This window comes from Cibotium barometz, chromosome 65 (genome assembly GCF_041138505.1).
Source record: "Cibotium barometz isolate CiBa-2024 chromosome 65, ASM4113850v1, whole genome shotgun sequence".
Classification (NCBI taxonomy): Eukaryota; Viridiplantae; Streptophyta; class Polypodiopsida; order Cyatheales; family Cibotiaceae; genus Cibotium; species Cibotium barometz.
This window is the reverse complement of record NC_141110.1, coordinates 26,427,616-26,448,894: the sequence shown is the minus strand read 5'-3', so window position 1 is coordinate 26,448,894 and position 21,279 is coordinate 26,427,616. Positions and strand designations below refer to the sequence as shown.

General features: G+C 44.2%; 1 protein-coding gene across 2 annotated transcripts in view; it reads left to right on the top strand.

Annotated features, from left to right (window-relative positions):
- LOC147603113 (uncharacterized) overlaps positions 1 to 15,716 on the top strand; it is a 40,245-nt gene extending 24,529 nt beyond the window's left edge. For both annotated transcript variants that reach the window (XM_086797160.1, XM_086797158.1), the window contains exon 8: positions 15,314 to 15,716. The gene's annotated coding sequence lies outside the window, so the exon portion shown is untranslated. The remainder of the gene's footprint in view (positions 1 to 15,313) is intronic.
- Positions 15,717 to 21,279: the final 5,563 nt, after the last annotated feature.

Below are 21,279 nucleotides of genomic sequence, written 5' to 3'. Positions count from 1 at the left end.
GACCTTCAAAGAGATGGCTCGTGCTTTGTTGCATCATGCAAGTCTCCCTCTTGCTTTCTGGGGTGAAGCTGTGGCTACCTTAGTTTATCTCATTAACCGCTCTCTCACAAAAGCAGTTGAGGGGATGACTCCGGAGGAGGCCTTTATAGGACACAAGCCTTCTCTATCTCATCTTCGTGTTTTCGGTTGTGTTGCTTATGTACATGTTCCAGATAAGAAAAGGACCACACTCGCCCCGAAGTCAAAGAGGATCTTCATAGGCTACAGTCTGAGATCCAAAGGGTACCGCTTCTGGGATCTGGAGGATGATGACATCATCATTTCCCGTGATGCTCGGTTTGATGAGAGCTTGTTTGGCATTGATTCCTCTCCACCTAATGCATCTTTGGACTTTCTGGATGATCCATTTCCGATAGATGCTAGTGATCTTTTACCTCTTCCACGTCCAGCTCCCCCACCTCCCTCTGCTGCAACCCCGGTGCAAGTTGCTCCTTTACAATCACCTGTTCCCGTTGCATCAGCTTCTGCAGCTCCCGGTCCCTCTATGAGTCCTGCTTTGACTCTGGGATTACCCTCACCAGTGCTTACTGAATGGCGCTGAAGTGCGCCTGCTGGGCAGCGCTGCTAGCTTGGCTATGGCGAACAACAGTGAGCTCACTGCCCTCCGTCCTGAGTGGCCAGCGCTTCTACCATGTGCACCACGCCTGTTGGCTCCTGTTGGATGGGCAACAAAAGGCGACCAAATCAGGGTACGACCATCACCTTCAGAATTCAGCACGACAGTACGAGTTAGGCTTATGGCTCTGATACCAGTTGAATGGGAGAGATGAATTAGAGATTCATGTGGGAGACATACACAGAGAAACAAGGGAGAGAGAGAGAGAGAGAGAGTTGTGGGGATAAGTCAACTCATGGGAATGAGTGTGTGACTCCTCTATCACACATGTATATTGCACTAGTACACATAGTGCACTTAGTACATTAAAAGTACTAAGTGTACTATGTACTATAACTTATGGGCTTGTACACACTATAAGGGTGGGCTTGTACACACTATAAGGGTGGGCATAGTGCCTTTACCCCAACACTTACCTCATCACCACTTCTAGCAGCATCTGATGAGTCCTCTATTGCAACTGGCTCTTCTTCTTCACGCTTTGAGAGGAAGCCTGGCCTACCTCGGTGGGTTCAGCAACTCTTTAGAGATTCTGGTCTCACTGATGCACAACTTCATAACCAGATCTCTACCACCACCCCTGGACCTCGCCGTTCATCTCGGGCTTCCACATCTCATCACACAGTGAATTATGCTCTCATTAGTTCTCTCCAGGAGATTGATGAGCCTGAGAGTCCAGAGGAGGCTCTTTCACAGCCGCAGTGGCGGCCAGAAGCAGAGATGGCCTCTATTGAGAGGAATAACACTTGGTCTTTGGTACCAGGGCCTTTACATTGTCATGTTATTGGTGTGAAATGGATTTTCAAAGTTAAGTTTCGTGCAGATGGTACGTTGGACAAGTACAATTCCTACCTTGTTGCATGAGGATATACAGGTGAAGGCTTTGATGAGACATTTGCTTCTATAGCCAGGTATACCACCATTAGGATTGTTTTGGCTCTGGCTGCACACTTCAGATGGCCCGTGTTCTAGATGGATGTCAAATCTGCTTTTCCGAATAGAGCTTTAGAGGAGGAAGTTTATGTTGAGCAACCTCCTGGTTTTGTGATTTAGGGGCAGGACACCCATGTTTATCTTTTGCAGAAGGCTCTTTATGGTCTCAAACAGGCACCCCGTGCTTGGTATCAAAAGATTGATGCTTTGTTGTTATCTCTTGGCTTTGAGAGGGCATATGTTGACAGCAATTTCTATGTGCTTCTTTCTCTATCTGCCTGGTATCAAAAGATTGATGCCTTCTTGTTATCTCTTGGCTTTGAGAGGGCATATGTTGACAACAATTTCTATGTGCTTCTTTCTGATAGAGATATTTGTCATTGTTTTGTTACTTGTATGTTGATGACCTTATTCTTTCTGGCTCAGATACTGGGTTGGTCACGTAGGTTCAATCCAAGCTTTCAAAGACATTTGAGATGACTGATCTTGGCCTTCTACATTATTTTCTTGGACTGGAGGTTTGGCGGAAAGATGATTGTATCTTCATTTCTCAGTAGAAGTATGTGAGGAAGCTGCTCACCACTTTATGGGTTGTTAGATTGTACACCTCTCTCGTCCCATGGATCCCAATGCCAAGTTATCCAAGGAGGAGGTGGATTCCACAGAGTATGGGCAGATTGTTGGCTCATTGCTTTACCTTGCCAACACCCGTCCAGACATCTCCTATGCTATGAGTGTCCTCAGTCAGTTTTCATCAGCCGCTCGAACGTCTCATTGGCAGGCAGCTTTGAGAGTTCTTCGTTATCTTTGAGGTACTTTAGATTATGGCATCACCTACTCTTGTGGTGCTGATTTGGTTGGCTTCACATATTCTGATTGGGCAGGCTGTATTGATACACGGAGGTCTACATCTGGATATTGCTTCATGCTTAGTTCTGGGTTGGTTTCTTGGAAGTCTCAAAAGCAGAGGACTGTTTCTGCTTCTTCCACTGAGGCTGAGTATAAATCCTACCTTCTCTCCTCCATTGAGGCACTTTGGATTCATCAGATTCTGGAGCATTTGTGTTGTACCGACACTTCCCCAGTTACTATTTTCTCGGATTCTCAGAGTGCTATTGCTCTGGCACAGAATCCTGTGATACGGGGACGATTCAAGCATATTGAAGTGCATTATCATTTTGTACGCGATTGGATCAAGTTGGGCCTTCTTCGAATGACCTACTGTTCTACCAAGAACAATGTGGCTAATCTCTTCACCAAACCACTTTTGAGAGCTACTATGGAGGTGTTACTTCAACGTGCTGGTAATGGACCGTCCCTCTGCCGCCGCTGGAGAGGAGGTGTTGGATTATATCATCTCCAGAGGGTCTACATCACCTTTTTTATGCTTGTATTGGCCATTTATGAGGCCCTACATTGACATATCTTAGTAGAGATTATTCTGCATTTGTCTACCATTTTTTGGTATTTTTAGGCATTTTTGTAGCATTTTATGCTATTGCCATGCTGTCGGCTTGCTACAGCTGGCCGACCAGCATCTTGGGGAAATATATAAGGGCCGACTCCCTTTCCCCCAATTCATCTCATTTTTCAGCATTTAGTTGAGGTCATTAGCAGTTGCTATTGCTTCTTAACATTGTACAGCACCTACGGGCTTCCCTCGTGCTCAGATTTCAGCAATAAACATCAGTTTCCAACATTTATAGGTCTTGTACCTGGGCCTACTTCTGCGTTTTATATTTGCTTCACTTTCTTTCAAACGCTTCAGTTGACTCACATGAAATAGTGGGTGGACATGACAGTCTTGTGGTAAGTCTAACTTATAAGCCACATTTTTGACTCGTTTCAAAAGTGTCCATGGCCCACAATATCTAGGCAACAACTTAGTAGATTTACCCACACGAAGTGTCTCAATTCTCCGAGGAACAAGTAGAAATACACTCTCTCCCTCTTTAAAAGAACGAGCTATCCTCTTGGGATTAGCATACTTAACCGCTCGATTTGTAGCATGACGAATATGATTTCGAGCTCTAGCTACTCAAGTAGAGTTGCGTGCCAAGTTTATTAAAAACATGCTTCCAAAAATTACCTATAATTCACGGATCTCTATCTGACACAAAGGATTTTGGCAAGCCATGTAATCTATACACATTGGAAATAAATAATTCCGCTACTTGCGGAGCTTCGACTTTGTTCGTAGGAACAAAATGTGCCATCTTAGATAATCTATCGACAGTAACAAAGATAGCATTATATCCTTTCTTGGTTTTGGGTAAACCCATAATGAAATCCATGGAAATGCTCTACCATTTTCTCTCTGGAATAGGCAACGGATGTAACAATCTGAGCGACTTCACATGCTCAAATTTAGTAACCTAACACTGTAAACAATGTGTTACATAATGATTAACATGTTTCTTTAACTGTGGCCACTAGTAGAAACATTTAATGAGCTCAATTGTTTTCTTAATTCCGGGGTGTCTAGTACATGGACTATCATGGCATTCTCGTGTCACTAATATCCTCAAATTATCTGAGTCCGGAACGCATATCTTGCCGTTTCTCCATTCTCAATGGTAAATCTATGTTTACCAGACAATATATCAGACAGGGCTGATTCCTCATCTACTTGGCTAGCCTTATTCCATAACGATTGAACATACGGATCCGTCTTTTGAGCTTCAGGTGTTCTATGAATGATCTCGTTCTCGACTATATTGAAACTCCTCTGATACATTACACGAGACAATGCATCGGCAACAACATTGTCTTTTCCTCGTCTATACAAGATTTCCATGTGAAGCTCTTGTATCAATTCGGCCCATCGTGCTTGATGGGCTCTTAAATCTAGCTGGTTATAAAAGTACTTCAGTGTATCATGATCCGTGTATACTTTAAACTCAGGTCCATACAAGTAATGCCTCCACACCTTGAGTGCATGTATAATTGCATACAATTCAAGCTTGTGTGTGGGCCACTTGCATTGTGAACTACTGAGTTTCTTATTCTCAAAAGCCACTGGTCAGCCTTCATAGTTGTCACGGTATGAAAATACGATACCGTACGGGAATTTTTGGTACGATATGAAATTTTGGAATACCGTACAATAAAATACGGTTTTTTTTTAAAAACGCTTACAAACTATGGAGCTTCAAGCTTGAATGTGAGGGAAGGTTGGGGGGGGGGTGGAGGAGTCTACAGTGCTTGAGGAACCAGAACATGGAGATGTGTCTCTCCCGGTTGGATCTCCCAATTGTCTCCAAAAAAGAGCTGGCATGGGTAATGCGATACCAAAGGTCTCCCATTGTAGCGTTTATGACTAAGGGACCGTCCTTGCACAAATACGGGCAGTGAATCTAGGGTGATAGGCTTAGGGATTCCTCTGTAGATCAAAATGGCCCTGTCCAAATCTTCTCCCTCGTACATAACTTGAGGATCTGACTGTCTAGCCTACATATACCAGGGATCTCCAAGTGATGCAGCAAGATTCTCTCATCCTACCAATCAAGTGTACACTACTAGTCTACCTTGCTAGATATTTTAGGTCTCTCAGCAATCCCATATGGAATACTGAGTGGACACGAAAGTTGCGAAGTATTGCGGGCATTTGGGATCTTCGTTGAGTAGGAATTTTTTTTGAGCATTTGGAATTTTTTTCTCAAGGAGGGGGGGGGGATCGTACCGTACGAAACTGTACGATATCGTACGGTATCTTATCGTACGGTACAAATAGGTTCGTACCGGTACGAGAAACAATCTTGTCGGCCTTCTTGGCTCAACACATAGCTCCAAACATGGCACACACACACATGTAGGGAGTGTCGACCAGGTCCCATAGTAGATTGTACATCGGCAAATGTAGTGCTCCTCTGTCTCTGCCTCCTGGTAGCATCACTGACAAATGCGGTCATCCGAGATCTGATGCACATATCGCCCTGTCTCAATCCGCAGCTGGTGTGATGAGGTCCGGATCTGTCCAATGGCACAACGTATCCCATGTGATAGGTGTACATCCATGTACGTCGGGTAGGTGATAAAAACATACGGTGAGAGGTGTAGAAAATGGCTCTTGTAATGAGTCATTTCGTGCCTAAGGGCTCAAGGGGACTAGTCCATGTCCTCTCTGTGTCCACTATGATGATATCCATCCTGATCACGCGGTTCAGCAATGAGTATCTCCATCCTTTGCCAACTGTATGGATGAGGTCAATGCTAATCGGGAGTACCTTTGCTGAGGGAGCTCCCATAGCCGTTGTAAAAAGGTAATTGCCTGGAATAGGGCCTCGGTCACTACTGGTGCAGCACCCAGCTCAGCCCGAACAATCTGTTGGGGTAAAGGCATAATGCCCACCCTTATAGTGTGTACAAGCCCATAAGTTATAGTACATAGTACACTTAGTACTTTTAATGTACTAAGTGCACTATGTGTACTAGTGCAATATACATGTGTGATAGGGGAGTCACACACTCACACTTGGTGAGTTGACTTATCCCCACAACTCTCTCTCTCTCTCTCTCTCTCTCCCTTGCTTCTCTGTGTATGTCTCCCACACATGAACCCTAATTCTTCTTCTCCCACACAACTGGTATGAGAGCCATAAGCCTAACTCGTACTGTCGTGCTGAATTCTGAAGGTGATGGTCGTACCCTGATTTGGTCGCCTTTCTCTGCCTATCCAACAGGAGCCAACAGGCGTGGTGCACATGGTAGAAGCGCTGGCCACTCAGGACGGAGGGCAGTGAGCTCACTGTTGTTCATCATAGCCAAGCTAGCAGCGCTGCCCAGCAGGCGCACTTCAGCGCCATTCAACTATTCGACTGGGTGTGTAGAAGCGCTGGCCGCTATCGCTGGACGTAGGCAGCTGGGAGCGATTGCGTAGAAGGTCGCAGGCAGGCGAGCGAGGAGGCCTGCGCGAAGTGGTGTAGCGCTACTAGGTGGCGGATAGGCGAAGGGAGAGTTGCGAGCGTTAGCCACAGGCGAAGCTAATTAAACCCGTAGCGCTAATATGTGGAGGCGGCGAAGGCGAGCTCGACACGACGAGTGGCTTGTTGGGGTAAAGGCATAATGCCCACCCTTATAGTGTGTACAAGCCCATAAGTTATAGTACATAGTACACTTAGTACTTTTAATGTACTAAGTGCACTATGTGTACTAGTGCAATATACATGTGTGATAGGGGAGTCACACACTCACACTTGGTGAGTTGACTTATCCCCACAACTCTCTCTCCCTTGCTTCTCTGTGTATGTCTCCCACACATGAACCCTAATTCTTCTTCTCCCATTCAACTGGTATCAGAGCCATAAGCCTAACTCGTAGTGTCGTGCTGAATTCTGAAGGTGATGGTCGTACCCTGATTTGGTCGCCTTTCTCTGCCCATCCAACAGGAGCCAACAGGCGTGGTGCACATGGTAGAAGCGCTGGCCACTCAGGACGGAGGGCAGTGAGCTCACTGTTGTTCGCCATAGCCAAGCTAGCAGCGCTGCCCAGCAGGCGCACTTCAGCGCCATTCAACTATTCGACTGGGTGTGTGGAAGCGCTGGCCGCTATCGCTGGACGTAGGCAGCTGGGAGCGATTGCGTAGAAGGTCGCAAGCAGGCGAGCGAGGAGGCCTGCGCGAAGTGGTGTAGCGCTACTAGGTGGCGGATAGGCGAAGGGAAAGTTGCAAGCGTTAGCCACAGGCGAAGCCAATTAAACCCGTAGCGCTAATAGGTGGAGGCGGCGAAGGCGAGCTCGACACGACGAGTGGCTGGGCGGTGGCGAACCTGGAGAACCTGACGGCGCTGCAGCACAGCTACTCCTCGCTCGCCTGAGTATGGACGCCCAGTGTTCAACTGTCCGCAGTCCGCTTTGGAAGCCTTAGCGCACAACAACGCGTTGGGCAAACAGGTTGAAGTTTTGTCTGTGTGAGATTTGCAACACCAAGCTAGCCAACAACAAGCGTGAGGAGTCCTTCGGCAGCTTCATCACCCCCCTTCTCCAACAGCATCAGATTTCTGCAGAGCAGCACCAAATTCATCACCCACTTTTTTTTCCTGCAACAAAAAATCAAAAATTACAAGGTATTTTGCTTCAATTTTTTTTTGGGATTTGCAATTGAGCAAGTACAGTCATCAATTGAGCAGATACAGGTGCCGAATTGCTCAATTTCTGAGCAAAATTGGCAAAATTGGGTGACATTGGTCACAATCAGGATCAATTTGCAGGAAATTGGATGTCAAAATTTGGGGCTTTTGATGTAATTGTGCAATTAAGCAGTCATACATGCTGTATGATGTGAGAAATCGCACATTTGGGCAAAATTGCAGCAAATTGCAATGCAAATCAAGGGGCTTTTGTGCCGATTGTATTGATTTGCAAAATTGCAGCAAATTGCAGTGCAAATCAAGGGGCTTTTGTGCCGATTGTATTGATTTGCAAAATTTGCAGCAAATTGCAGTGCAAATCAAGGGGCTTTTGTGCCGATTGGATTGATTTGCATGCAGGCACTCGCAGTTGATGCTTTGGGCAATGTGTTGATGCCTGACAAGCACTCAATGTGCCTGTAAATCAAGGGGGTTTCATGTATTTGATGTATATGTGGCAAGGGGAAGCACCGTGAAGACTTTGGATGCCTTCATGTGCGTCAATGTACCAGGTATGATCAGCAATTGATCTTAAATCAAGGGGCTTTTCAAGATTTTATGCTCGTTAAGCTTGGCAAAGCAGCAGGCAAGACATTTATGCCTTGAATCCTCAAAAATCAGCTTGCAGTCAAGGGGCTTTTGCCCAATTTTTGTTAGGGACTGTTGTATGCAGTGTTCGGGACTGTAAAAGTTTGATTTTCACTCATTTGGACAGCCAGGAGAGCATTTATTGCTACTGTACCTGCTGGTATAGATTTGGCACAGCTTTGTGCAAGTTTTGGCATGGCTGTACACTGATTTGAGTGAGGAAAAGGTTCAATTTATGCTGCTGTACTTGTCGGTACAGGTTTGGTACATCACAGGTGAGCACTTAGTACTGCTGTACAGTACTTTGGAAGGGGAACAGAGCACATTTAAGGCGCTGTCCTAAATCTGCAACAACCAGATTTTGCTAATTTCATCACATAAAGTGGGAGAAAAGTTGCATTCTTGCTTCCGCAGTGGGAGATAAAGCTTGGGAGAAGAACTGTGAGCACTTTGTGTGCTTTTGGTGCAGTGTTTGCACATTTTGCAGGGAGTCAGGCATTGACAGGTTGCATATTGCTATGGCAACCACAGGTGAGAGCTCTTCATTGCTTCACATCAAGAAGCTTGAAGGCTCACATAACTATGATATTTGGCAAACCCAGTGCTACAATGTGTTGCTCCAGAAGAAGCAGCACAAGCCTATCAAAGAAAGGAGTGTAAAGCCCGCTTCTCTTACTGCTGAAGATATGGATGAGCTGGCAAGATCTACTATCATGTTGTCTGTGTCAGACTCTTTACTTTTCAGCATTCGTGAAGAGAAGACAGCTTGGGGAATGTGGCAGAGATTGCAGGACTTGTATGCCCAGCAAAGTGCCTCAAGCAAAGTGTATTGGTTGAAAAGCTCATAGGTCTTCAGATGAAGGAAGGGGCGTCTATGACAGCCCATCTAAATGAGTTTAATGGTATTGTCAGCTAGGTCATTAATCAAAAGTTGGCAATGGACGATGAGTTCAAAGCCACTTTTTTGTTATGCACTTTGCCAGAGAGTTGGGACACATTCAGGACAGCCACTAGCAATTCGAATGCTATGCTGTCATATGCAGATGTTGAGGTTGCTCTTCTTCAAGAAGAGATGAACAGGAAAAACAACTCTGTTGGAAAGTCCAATGCAATGAATGCACGTGGGAGATCCCAACAAAGGGGTAAAAGCCAAGAACGGGGAAGGAGCAAGTCCCGCTCCAAAAAGAACTTGGAATGCCATTATTGTGGCAAGAAGAGACACATTAAAAAGCAATGCTACAAATGGAAAAATGATCAAAAGGAAAAGGGAAAAAGCAAAGACAAAGACAAAGATGAAGCCAAAGATGTAAAGCCAAAGGGCAAAAGTGGAGTCAAAATTGAAGAAATCAATGTGTCATATGCAGGTGACAGTGAGGATGAGGTCCTATTCACGTCTTCACTTGATGCCCATTCACTTCTTACAGGTGGTCATGGTATGCACTCATGGATCATTGATTCAGGTGTCTCCTTTCATGTCACAGGTTGCAGAGACTTGTTTGTCAGGTATACTGCTGGCAATGAAGGAGTGGTTTATTTGGGTGATAACCATGCATGCAAGATTCTTGGCAGAGGTGATGTGAGGCTTGTGTTTTCAGATGGCTCACAGCTTATGCTCCATGATGTTAGGCATGTGCCTGAGATCAAGAAGAATCTGCTTTCTACTGGACAGCTTGATGATGCTGATTATGTTACCACATTTGGTCGTGGAAAGTGGAAGATTAGTAAGGGCTCACTGGTTGTTGCCAGAGGCTCTAAGGTGGACACTCTTTATTTCATGCATGCAGGTGTTTGTCACCATGCTAATGTAAATGCAACCGAGCTGCCGGAAATTTCTATGTGGCATAGCCGGTTGGGACACATGAGTGTCAAGGGAATGGAGCAATTGTCTCGTTTGGGTTACTTGCCTTCTCTAAAGTTTTCAAGTTTTCAGTTTTGTGAGCATTGTATATATAGCAGGCAACTACAGTGCCCCCACAAGAAAGCTCTTGGACAGAAAGATGCTCAGTTAGAGCTTGTGCATACAGATGTATGTGAGATGCCTCAGCTTTCTTTGGGAGGGGCAAAATACTTTGTGTCTTTTATAGATGATGCCACACGCAAGGTGTGGGTTTATCCTCTTCGTTTGAAGAGTGATACATTCTCAGTGTTTCAGAAGTTTGTTGCTCATGTTGAGAATCAAACTGGCAAAACACTGAAGGCTTTGCGTTCCGACGATGGAGGAGAGTATATGTCCAAACAGTTTCAGGACTTTTGTGATGCTAAAGGCATCAAGAGGGAGCTCTCTACTCCTTATGATCCTCCACAAAACGGGACAGCAGAGAGGATGAACAGGACCATTCAGGAGAAGGTCCGTTCTATGTTGTCACATGCTGCATTACCTCATGGTTTTTGGGCTGAAGCTGTTATGACAGCCGTTCACCTTATAAACAGGTCACCTAACACGAGGCTTGGTGGGAAAGTGCCAGAGGAAGTATGGACAGGGAAGCCTCCGTCATACAAGCACTTGAGAGTGTTTGGTTGCGTTGCGTACGTGCACATACGCAGGGAAATGCGCACCAAACTTGATCCTAAGTCTCACAAATGCATATTCCTAGGATATGGTGACAAAGGTGAAATGGGGTATAGACTTTGGGATCCCGTGAATAGAAAGATTATACGCAGCAATGATGTTATTTTTGATGAAACATGCATGTATAAGGAGCCTGCAAGGCAACAGGAGCTTGGCAGAGTCATCTTTGATGATGATGGACATCATGGACAACAACCAAGGGCTGTAAATCAGCCATTATAGCAACAAAACCAGCCCTTAAATGGTGCTGAAAATGGTCGAAATGGACAGCCAGAGATGGCAGAAGATATCCCTATGGATATACCACAGTTAGAGGAGATACTGGGCATGATTTTTCAGCCTTTTGGCATGGAACAGGAGCCACCAATGGGTGATATGCAGGCTGGACAGCAACTTGCAAATGATGGTCATTGGGTACGGAGGTCCACAAGACCCTCCAGGGCCCCTGACAGGTTTGTTCCAGGGGTTGACTACTTGATGCTTACTGACTGTGGGGAGCCCTCATGTTATAAGGAGGCTTTACAGAGGGCAGACAAGGCTCTTTGGGAGCGTGCCATGAAGTCAGAGATGGATTCTCTGCACAAAAATGGAACATGGAAGTTGGTGCATTTGCCTGTAGGCAAGAAGGTTTTGCCATGCAAATGGGTTTACAGGCTCAAAGTTGCACCTGATGCAAAGCCAAGATACAAAGCCAGGTTAGTGGCTAAGGGCTTCAAGCAGGAATATGGTGTGGACTTTGATGAGATCTTCCCTCCAGTGGTCAAAATGACCACACTTAGAGCTGTGTTAGCTTTGGTTGGACATGATGATCTGGACTTGATTCAGATGGATGTGAAGACTGCTTTTCTTCACGGTGATCTCCATGAGGAGATATATATGCAGCAGCCAGAGGGTTATGTAGTGAGTGGAAAGGAGAAGCTTGTATGCAAGCTGAAAAAGAGTCTTTATGGGCTCAAACAGGCACCAAGGGAATGGTATCATAAATTTGATACATTCATGAAATCCCAGAAATTCAGGAGAAGTGACATAGATCACTGCTTATACACCAAGAAAGCTTTGGATGGCAGTCTATCGATTCTCATTTTGTATGTTGATGATATGTTGATTGCCGGGAAATCTCGTAAGGAGATGGATGCCTTGAAGCAGAGGCTGCATCAAACCTTTGATATGAAGGATTTGGGTGATGCAAATCACATTTTGGGTATGCGGATACTTCGGGACAGAAATCAGCATGTGTTGTATTTGTCTCAGAAGGAATACATTGGCAAAGTCTTGCAGAGGTTCAATATGGACGGGGGGAAGAAGACTAGTACTCCTTTGCCTCCATATGTGAAACTCAGTGCTATGGACAGCCCACAGTCAGATAGTGGCAGGGCTGATATGGCCAAGATTCCGTATGCTTCAGCTTGTGGCAGTCTCATGTATGCCATGGTTGCTACTAGGCCGGACATTGCATTTGTAGTGGGAGTGGTTTCTAGATACATGGCGAACCCTGGCAAGAAGCATTGGGAAGCAGTGAAAGGTGTCATGAGATACCTGAAGGGCACACAGGATATGTGCATATGCTTTGGCAAACAGGATGCATTAGTGCATGGTTACACGGATTCGGATTATGCCGGTCATCCAGATAACCGGAAGTCTACTACCGGTTATGTGTTTACATTCACAGGAGGTGCTGTGTCATGGATATCCAGGATGCAGAAGTGCACAGCCTTATCTACTACAGAGGCCGAGTATATTGCAGCCACAGAGGCTTGCAAGGAGGCATTATGGCTATCTCGGTTAGTGGTTGATTTGGGCTATACAGGGGATATTCCATTGTTGCATTGTGACAGTCAGAGTGCCATCCAGTTGGCAAAGAATCCTGCCTTTCATGCAAAGACGAAGCATGTGGATGTGAAGTATCACTTCATCAGAGAGGTGATAGAGAACAAGCAAATTCAGCTTGTTAAGATTCATACGGATGACAACCTGGCTGATCTGTTGACAAAGAGTTTGCCTCCGGAGCGGTTTGCTCATTGCAGACACTTGATGGGCATTGGATGAGGCCAGTTTCAGCCTTGATATGGCCTTGTATATTATCATGTACATGCTGATTTTTCTTTTCCTTTACTTAAGGGCACTTTGCCTTTAAGTGGGAGGTTGTTGGGGTAAAGGCATAATGCCCACCCTTGTAGTGTGTACAAGCCCATAAGTTATAGTACATAGTACACTTAGTACTTTTAATGTACTAAGTGCACTATGTGTACTAGTGCAATATACATGTGTGATAGGGGAGTCACACACTCACACTTGGTGAGTTGACTTATCCCCACAACTCTCTCTCTCTCTCTCTCTCCCTTGCTTCTCTGTGTATGTCTCCCACACATGAACCCTAATTCTTCTTCTCCCATTCACAATCTCATGTGGTACTGATGATTTGCTCCGAATCATGCGGGCAATCATCATAATCAGTGGTCTCTCCATTTGCCTCCATCCCTCATCCGTCCCTCTCTGAGATCTGTGATGTATGCTGGGCCCCCAAATTGGAGCTCCGTACAGGAGGGTTGGTGTGACAAGCGTATCAAATAACCACAATTTGGTGTGCGGCTCCTGAAACTGTATGTGTGCACACTGCCTCTCAAGTGGCCCCAAGGCTGCATGCCCTCGAGCTAATCTAGCTGCTGCTAATCGAGAGAGAGAGAGAGAGAGAGCGTGAAGAGCAGTGAACCACATCCAAAACACAAGCACAAACAAATGAAGTAACCCAAAGTTCGAACCATCTATTGTGTGTACAATGAAACGAAGTAAATGCTCTAAAAATGCAAAGATAATCAGAGAGTGATCTTCCTAGGTCTCAGCCCAAGATCTACAGTAGGTGGCTGCAGATCCAATTCTCAGCTCTTCCAATTCGCCCTCGGTCTTGCACTCCTGATGGTTGAGAATACTTGAGATAGGATCCAGAATGCCCCATTTATAAGTTTTTTTGGAAGGGAGAGAGAGAGAGAGAGAGAGTTTGTGTGCTGGTGGCCAGCCAAAGCGAAGAGGTCAGCAAGGTTGTGGATGGCTTGAAGCTGACCGTGTTCGCATCTGTTTGTGCACTCAAAGCCCAGTAGTATCTTGGGGGGGCGGTTCGCTTGGCAACAAGGCTCAAGATCTGGGACAATCCTGAGCTAGAAACACAACAATACCGACAAAAGAGCGAGGATAAGGTTAGAGAGGCAGTTGTTAAGGACAAAGAGGGCAAGGATAGTTTTAGAGGAGTGTACAAACCACGACTCTGGTGGGAAGCGTTCCAAAAGTGCTAACTTGCCTGATAGACAGGAAGGACCAATCTGGGGAGAAAGAAGGCATCTGTAGAACCAAAGGATAATTATGGAGGGTGTGTAGAATGACACAGTTTCTAGCCAAGTATGTGAGAATGCATCCTCAATGGCATTAGAGGTGTTGGTGGAGAGTCTTTGCTATCATTGGTGGCCTTTTCAAGAGTATCACAGGAGGACATGTTAGTAGAGGTGTCCTCACCACGGATTAGAGCAGATTTTGTTGCAGAAGCTAGTACAGCAATGGTTGCAATTTTGGCTTCTCTATATATCACTGAGTTTATTCCCTTGAGTATGTTCCGCAAGAGCGAGTCCATAGGGAGGACTGAGTAAGGCCAACGTGGAGCTAGTGGATGTTGGTTGGAGCATGCAATAGCCAAGGAAGTACAGGTGGATACAGGTTCCAATCAGAGTTTATGATGAGGAACATCTACCGTTATGAACGGCAGGGCTACTTTGGATTTTGCGAAGAGAGTTCCTGTGATCCATTTGAGCAGGTGCACACCAATGGATGGGTATGCTTGAGTGAGTACTGGAAGGGAGTCCATCAGGAGAGTTCTCACAGAGGTTTCGGAGTTCTCAGCTCTTGCTTATACAGGAGAAGTCAAATCAATGGCTGTTAGTCAAGCAGTGCTCGTTTAGAAGCTTTGTTAGGAGATACATTTGCAGATTCTCGTGGTGACAAGACGAGGGTGTAATGTCAGTTTCAGAACAGGACACCAAACGCATATTGGGGCATTGAGTACCTTGAAATAGAGCTATGAGGCCAAGTTAACAAGAGTCGACGCATGAAAACATGTAGAAAGAATAAAACGATTGAATGACTACTCCATAATAGAGGTTGAAATGGGTTGACTATAAAAGCTAGATATAAGGCTGGCATGACATAAATGGCTGAGAGAGAGAGAGAAGGGGGGTTTGGGGGGGGGGGGGGGGGGGGGGGGGAATAGAACCTATGGGATGTTACAAGCCCAAAACATTAGTTTCCATTGGGCCGATAAAGTAAGCAAACAAAAACCTACTAATTAGCTAGTCTGTCCTTCATGATCGGAGGTCGCATCGGGTGAAAACTCTGAGAGAGAGAGAGAGAGAATCTAATTATATATTTACTTGTTTGCAGTTTTTTTCAAGAAGTGGAGTGGAATCTCTTCTGTAAATTATTTTGGTGGCATTTCCTGCCAATCAGCCTGTATAATCAGCCTGTACACTTTCTTCAGCAAAGTGGCTCATGCTCTCTTTTTCATGGTTGACAACAGGAGCCTTGTATCTGTTGTATATTTGTATTTTATGTAGAAAGAGCATTGGTGGTGTAGGGCAACAGTTCCAAAGTAGTGTCTATTGCAGCCAACACGCTGTACTGACCTATGTTTCTCATGAAGATCGTCCATGTGAAGGTAGACCTAGAGAGCCTACTGTATGGTAGAATTGTATTGGATAGCGATGGAAACACTTATGAAACATGGTCTTGAGAGTACTTATGTAAACAATCTGCACATAATATCGGGATCTCTTGATTGTGTTAACATTAGTAGGCGTGGTATCTAAGTCAGGCATGATGGAGTAGATGGTTGGAGGTTTGTGATAAACCAGGTATATTACATGACATGTAAATGGAAGTATTCACAAAAGTGCACATAGTGGAATGGAATCCCAAATCTAAAGATCAAACAAACAACGATTAGCAACCTTTTAATTGAACTAATACATCGATTGAAACAAGATCTCTAGCTCCCAACATCTCCTTCAATATATTGACATGAAAGACAAGATAAACCCTCACCCTTGGTGGAAAATCTAGTTTATAATCTACCTCATTATCTTAGCAATTTTAAAAAGTTTGTTAAACCAAGGAGAAAGCTAGTAAACTTTTCGAGTTGTAATAACGTTTTAATTCTTAGATAAACCATTTGACCAGCTTGGAACTTTCAAGGTGATTACTTCTAATCCACATAAAACTTGGCTCTTATGCAAAGGCTTTTATTGGCAAAATTGCAAAATTTCTTGTTGCTCTTGTAAGAGATCCAAAGATGTTTGCACCTTGACTCTGTGTAAATCAATCATCCAAGGAGCTCTAGGTTGATAGCCATCTTAAGGAGTCATTCTATAAAAATCCATATAGCACATTTTTAACACCCCTTATGCAAACCCCATTTGTAAATTTACTTGTTGAATCCCCTCTTACATGTGTATGGCATGTAAGTCCCTCAATAAATGAAAACCCCCTCTGTGTGCAAAGGTACTATTGCTACATGTGTATGAAGCGACCACCCTGACATAGCCATACAAAAATACACGATATACAAACTCTAGATGCAAAGAGAGAGACTTCCCAATACAAAGTCTTCCCCATTAAATTGCCTTTTGGGAATGAACACTTGAAGCATATCTTCAAGCATTTGATTAACCCTCTTCATTTTTACGATAAGGTTTAGGATGATCTAGTGAACTCATAATCAACTGTGTATTTGATTTCTTGAATATCTCTTGACAGGAAGAAACTTGTCAACTTAGAATCGAGAAGGGCAATGATACTCCTTAACCCATTCAATAGGGAGTGGTTGCTATAGGACAACCGATCTAATAACCCATTTGTTCTTGTTATAGGACAACCGAGTACCCATTCAGTAAAAAGTGGTTGTTATAGGGTAGCCAAGCTATTAATCCCTGAGCTATTAACTCGTTCAATGGAAATCTCTTATGGCCAGTGCGCATGATTAACACCCACTAATACTTCTCATTAGGATACCACATCTCAAGAAAGAGGAGTCAAATCTCAACTTCGAGTCTCAAATTAGAGGAGTTACCTAGCACAACTGACTTGGTTAGTCTCATAGCTGAGTCTTAGCCTCAAGTCTCAAATTAGAGGAGAGACTTACCTAGCCTCAATTGACTTGGTTGGTGTCACGGCTGAGACTAGTGTAAGATTATGTCATGAAACATGTTTACATTATCTTGTTGAAAGAGCTGTAGATACCACACAAATGAGAAAAACAACCACAATGAGTGTATGAGAAACCCTAGGAGTATACGAAGATCTAACATGGCGATCTTCTTGGTTCTCCTTTTTTTTTTTGAATATAGATTTTTATTTTTTATTTTTTGATTATAAATAAAGCTATCCTCACTTGCGCAACTCACCTAGAAGGCTACACTTTAACTAGTGAAGACACACCAAAGGAAGGTAGAGTACTTGGCATACCTTAAGTTTAGTCTTGGTAAAGATTGAAGTAGGACCATTTCCAAGAGAGGAATTTAGTGCTAATGGTTATCCAAATAATAACTAGAGAAAATTTGAACTCGTCATATGAAACATGAGCAGGCACTCAATTAAACATCAAAAATAAAAGAAAAAATTAGAAATAATAGTGACATTTGAGGATTGGTTTTGAATGCATTTGGTCGATCATATGGTTTGAAAGTTGCTCTTGTAGAATTGCATCCTGTATTATGTAGACTTCTTTTTGTGGTTACATCTTGCTGAACCTATAAAAATCTTCAATCTCATTGCAATAGTTCGCTGTCAGATAGCCATAACTCATACATTGGGTGTGACTCAGCTTCACAAGGATCATCCTTCTTCTCATGGGTTGCCTTTAATAGATATGCCTTGGGGTAATGGTATGAGTGCATGATGACTATAAAATGGCATGGTTACTATAGGCAGGTGAGCTAAGTAGCTGCCTCGTTCTAAGCTATTAAGGAAATCACCCACTATGCTGCAAAAAGGACAAATAGATGGCAATGTTATTTCATAGAATGATGGTGTGAGTGCATAATATCTTTCCTTTCCACATCATTCTACGAGTTCTTCTTGGATAGTCCTTAACTTGATAGGGTCTACTAATTGGGTAAAGCACACTCAAGTCATCACTCATCATGTCGTTGTGGAGTTTCTCCTCCGGCCTAAAGTAATTTCTATAATACCAACATAAGTAGGACGTTGGAGAGCGTGTGATGCTAGGCCAAATATCAACTGACCCACAACAACAGCTGTCTCATCACTCAGTTTGTCAAACATGGTGAACTCAGCCATGCCCTCGCCCTCTACCAGAGGATTCAGCAGCATGATTCAGTACATCCCACTACTATTAATTTTGTCGCTTTACTCAACGCTTGCTCCAGACTGGAAACAGATTCTGTGTGGGGTTTGCGTGTAGGCTGTGGACGCCTAAATCGAAGGAAGCCGCCCCTGCGGCAGCAGAGGCGGAGCAGAATTCTCTCTAAGCATCGTCCGGGTCATCAAGCGGAATAATTATCCGTTTCCGGATTTTGCAGGCGGAGAGCATTCCGGAATTCGTGTGGAATCAGCATGGCTGATGCAGTGTGAGGGTGGCAGAGAAGTCCGGAATGTGGAAGACTGCGGATTATATAATACGACCGGGTGCTTCTCGTGCAGCGGAAGTTGGGTGGCGGATGCGGAATGCGAATTGGGTTGAGTTGCGGAATCAATCGGGGTTCCGGGTGGCGGGTCTTGAATCGTGGCGGGTGTGGAATTATCGTTCTAGGTGGCGGTTGGCCCATTCCGCGTTTGGTATACCCAGACCTCGCCTGCTGCTGTCAGTCGGCTTATCAACCCTGCGGATTCTGTAGCTGTTGCGATGACTAGTGGGCCGAGGCCTCCGTCGCCGCAGATGGGTGCATGGGAACAATTCCTACCAAATGTGCTGCTGCTAGGCCTTCCACCAGGGCATACATAATATGTGGCATGGTTATTACTATTTGTTTTATTTTAGAAAGTTCTAGATGACTTAAAGGAATATTATCGGGCCGGGGTTTTCTCCATTCTCGATCCAAACGAAAAATTGCTCTGGTGAACTCACTGAATCTGAAGGGGACCTTCAGAAGAGTAGATCACCAAGCGAGCCGCCATTATAGTATGGGAAAATAGTGATCCAAGGAGATTCTTTTGTGAAGGCAATACACCTGACAATTAATGGGTGTAGAACCTGCATGCCCTGCTCTGCCTGGAAGCTCTCAAACTTGGCGCTGCCTTCTCCTTTGTAGTGCTTTCCGCAAAAAGTAATGTGCTCTGGCAAAAATGATATACCTCTAACTGTATACTCTTTTACTGTGCCAAAAACACCAGAGCCTATTGTTCGCCCTTCGAGCAGAGCCTCGTGCGGGACTCCAATGAGGTGTGTGCACATAGAATTGTAGATTGTGCGATTAATGGCACCCGTCCCACTCGCATCTGGCTGGCTGGACGTTGCAGGGACATCCTGGGCAGCAATGCTCACTCTTTTGGGGAGTGACTCTGCATCCAACGCCTTCATGCGCTTGCTCTTGGCTCTTTGCTCGCTCCATACAGCGTCCCATAATTGTAGACGATATATATTAGCTTCAAGCGGGGCAGCATCCCTAAGATCATTGCATGCTACACGCATGCTCCCCAAAATCATTCGTGTTATATGTTGATGGTTGAAGCCTGCTATCTTTTGTCTATCAAGCAGCTCAGCGTTGCCTCCACTTCGAAGTCGATGTTGTGCATGTTCCCATATCTGCTCTAATAGATCTCGCATGAGTATCTCAGACTCATTGATCTTTTTGACGATGTCTTCTGAACATTGTGACACTGCGATGACTGCTTCAATGCGAATTGCTCGTAGAACGATTTTACGCTCTTCAAGAGAAAGCATGGTGGTCGTCTTCGCAAATCTAGCAAATATCACTAAACACAACAAAAACAGAATATTAAACAACATTACTGAAATCAACATCAAGTAATACATCATCAATCGTGAGAGAACCGCAACAAGTGTATCATTACTTATCATTGATATCAAACAAAAATGGAATATCAAATAATATTACTGAAATCAACATCATGCAATACATCATCAAACGTGAGACAACCGCAACAAGTGTATTATTACTTATCAATGATCAAACAAAAACGGAATATCAAACAATATTACTGAACTCAACATCATGCAATACATTATCGAACTTGAGACAACCGCAACAAGTGCATCATTACTTATCATTACTTATCAAGTGCATACATGTTGCACTCCTCATCTACACACCTACCGTGACAGAGAGAGAGAGAGAGAGAGAGAGAGTTGTGAAGTGTATCATGAGAGAGAGAGAGAGAGAGAGAGAGAGAGAGAGAGGGAGGAAGAGAGAGAGAGTGGTGACAGATAGAGAGAGAGGAAACATTAGATGACATTTTTAATAGTTTTGTGAGTTCCTAAAGAGAGAAAAATAATGTTTAGTATTGTTTTATATTTTAAGAAAATAGAGGGAGAAAAGGTAATTTATTAGGGATTATGTATATTTTAAGAGAAAAAAAAGCACTCCTCATCTACACACCTATCGTGAGAGAGAGAGAGAGAGAGAGAGAGAGAGAGAGAGAGAGAGAGAGAGAGAGAGAGAGAGAGAGAGAGAGTTGTGAAGTGTATCGAGAGAGAGAGAGAGTTGTGAAGTGTATCATGAGAGAGAGAGAGAGAGAGGGGGGAGAAAGAGAGAGAGAGAGTCGTGACAGATAGAGAGAGAGGAAACATTAGATGACATTTTCAATAGTTTTGTGAGTTCCTAAAGAGAGGAAAATAATGTTTAGTATTGTTTTATATTTTAAGAAAATAGAGGGAAAAGAGGTAATTTATTAGGGATTACACACCTATCGTGAGAGAGAGAGAGAGAGAGAGAGAGAGAGAGAGAGAGAGAGAGAGAGAGAGAGAGAGAGAGAGAGAGTTGTGAAGTGTATCGAGAGAGAGAGTTGTGAAGTGTATCATGAGAGAGAGAGAGAGGAGGGGAGGAAGAGAGAGAGAGAGAGATATTCATTTTTACGAGTCATGACATCATGAAATTAAACTTAAAGACAATATGATGTAAACTTTGATCCATGAAATACTCATGCCACGTTACCAACCAAGTATCTCATGGATCACACACAATAAAAACAATACAAGCCGCATCAAGCAAATTTATGATATTTTTTCGACCGCGTTAACGATCAAATACCGCAATATGCAAAAAACAATATATGCACTAGCGGACGACACCAACTTGCCGCGTTAACGACAAAATGCCACCCGAATCTATGGGAATACGAATAGGATACGGACATACACTGGCCGCGTTACC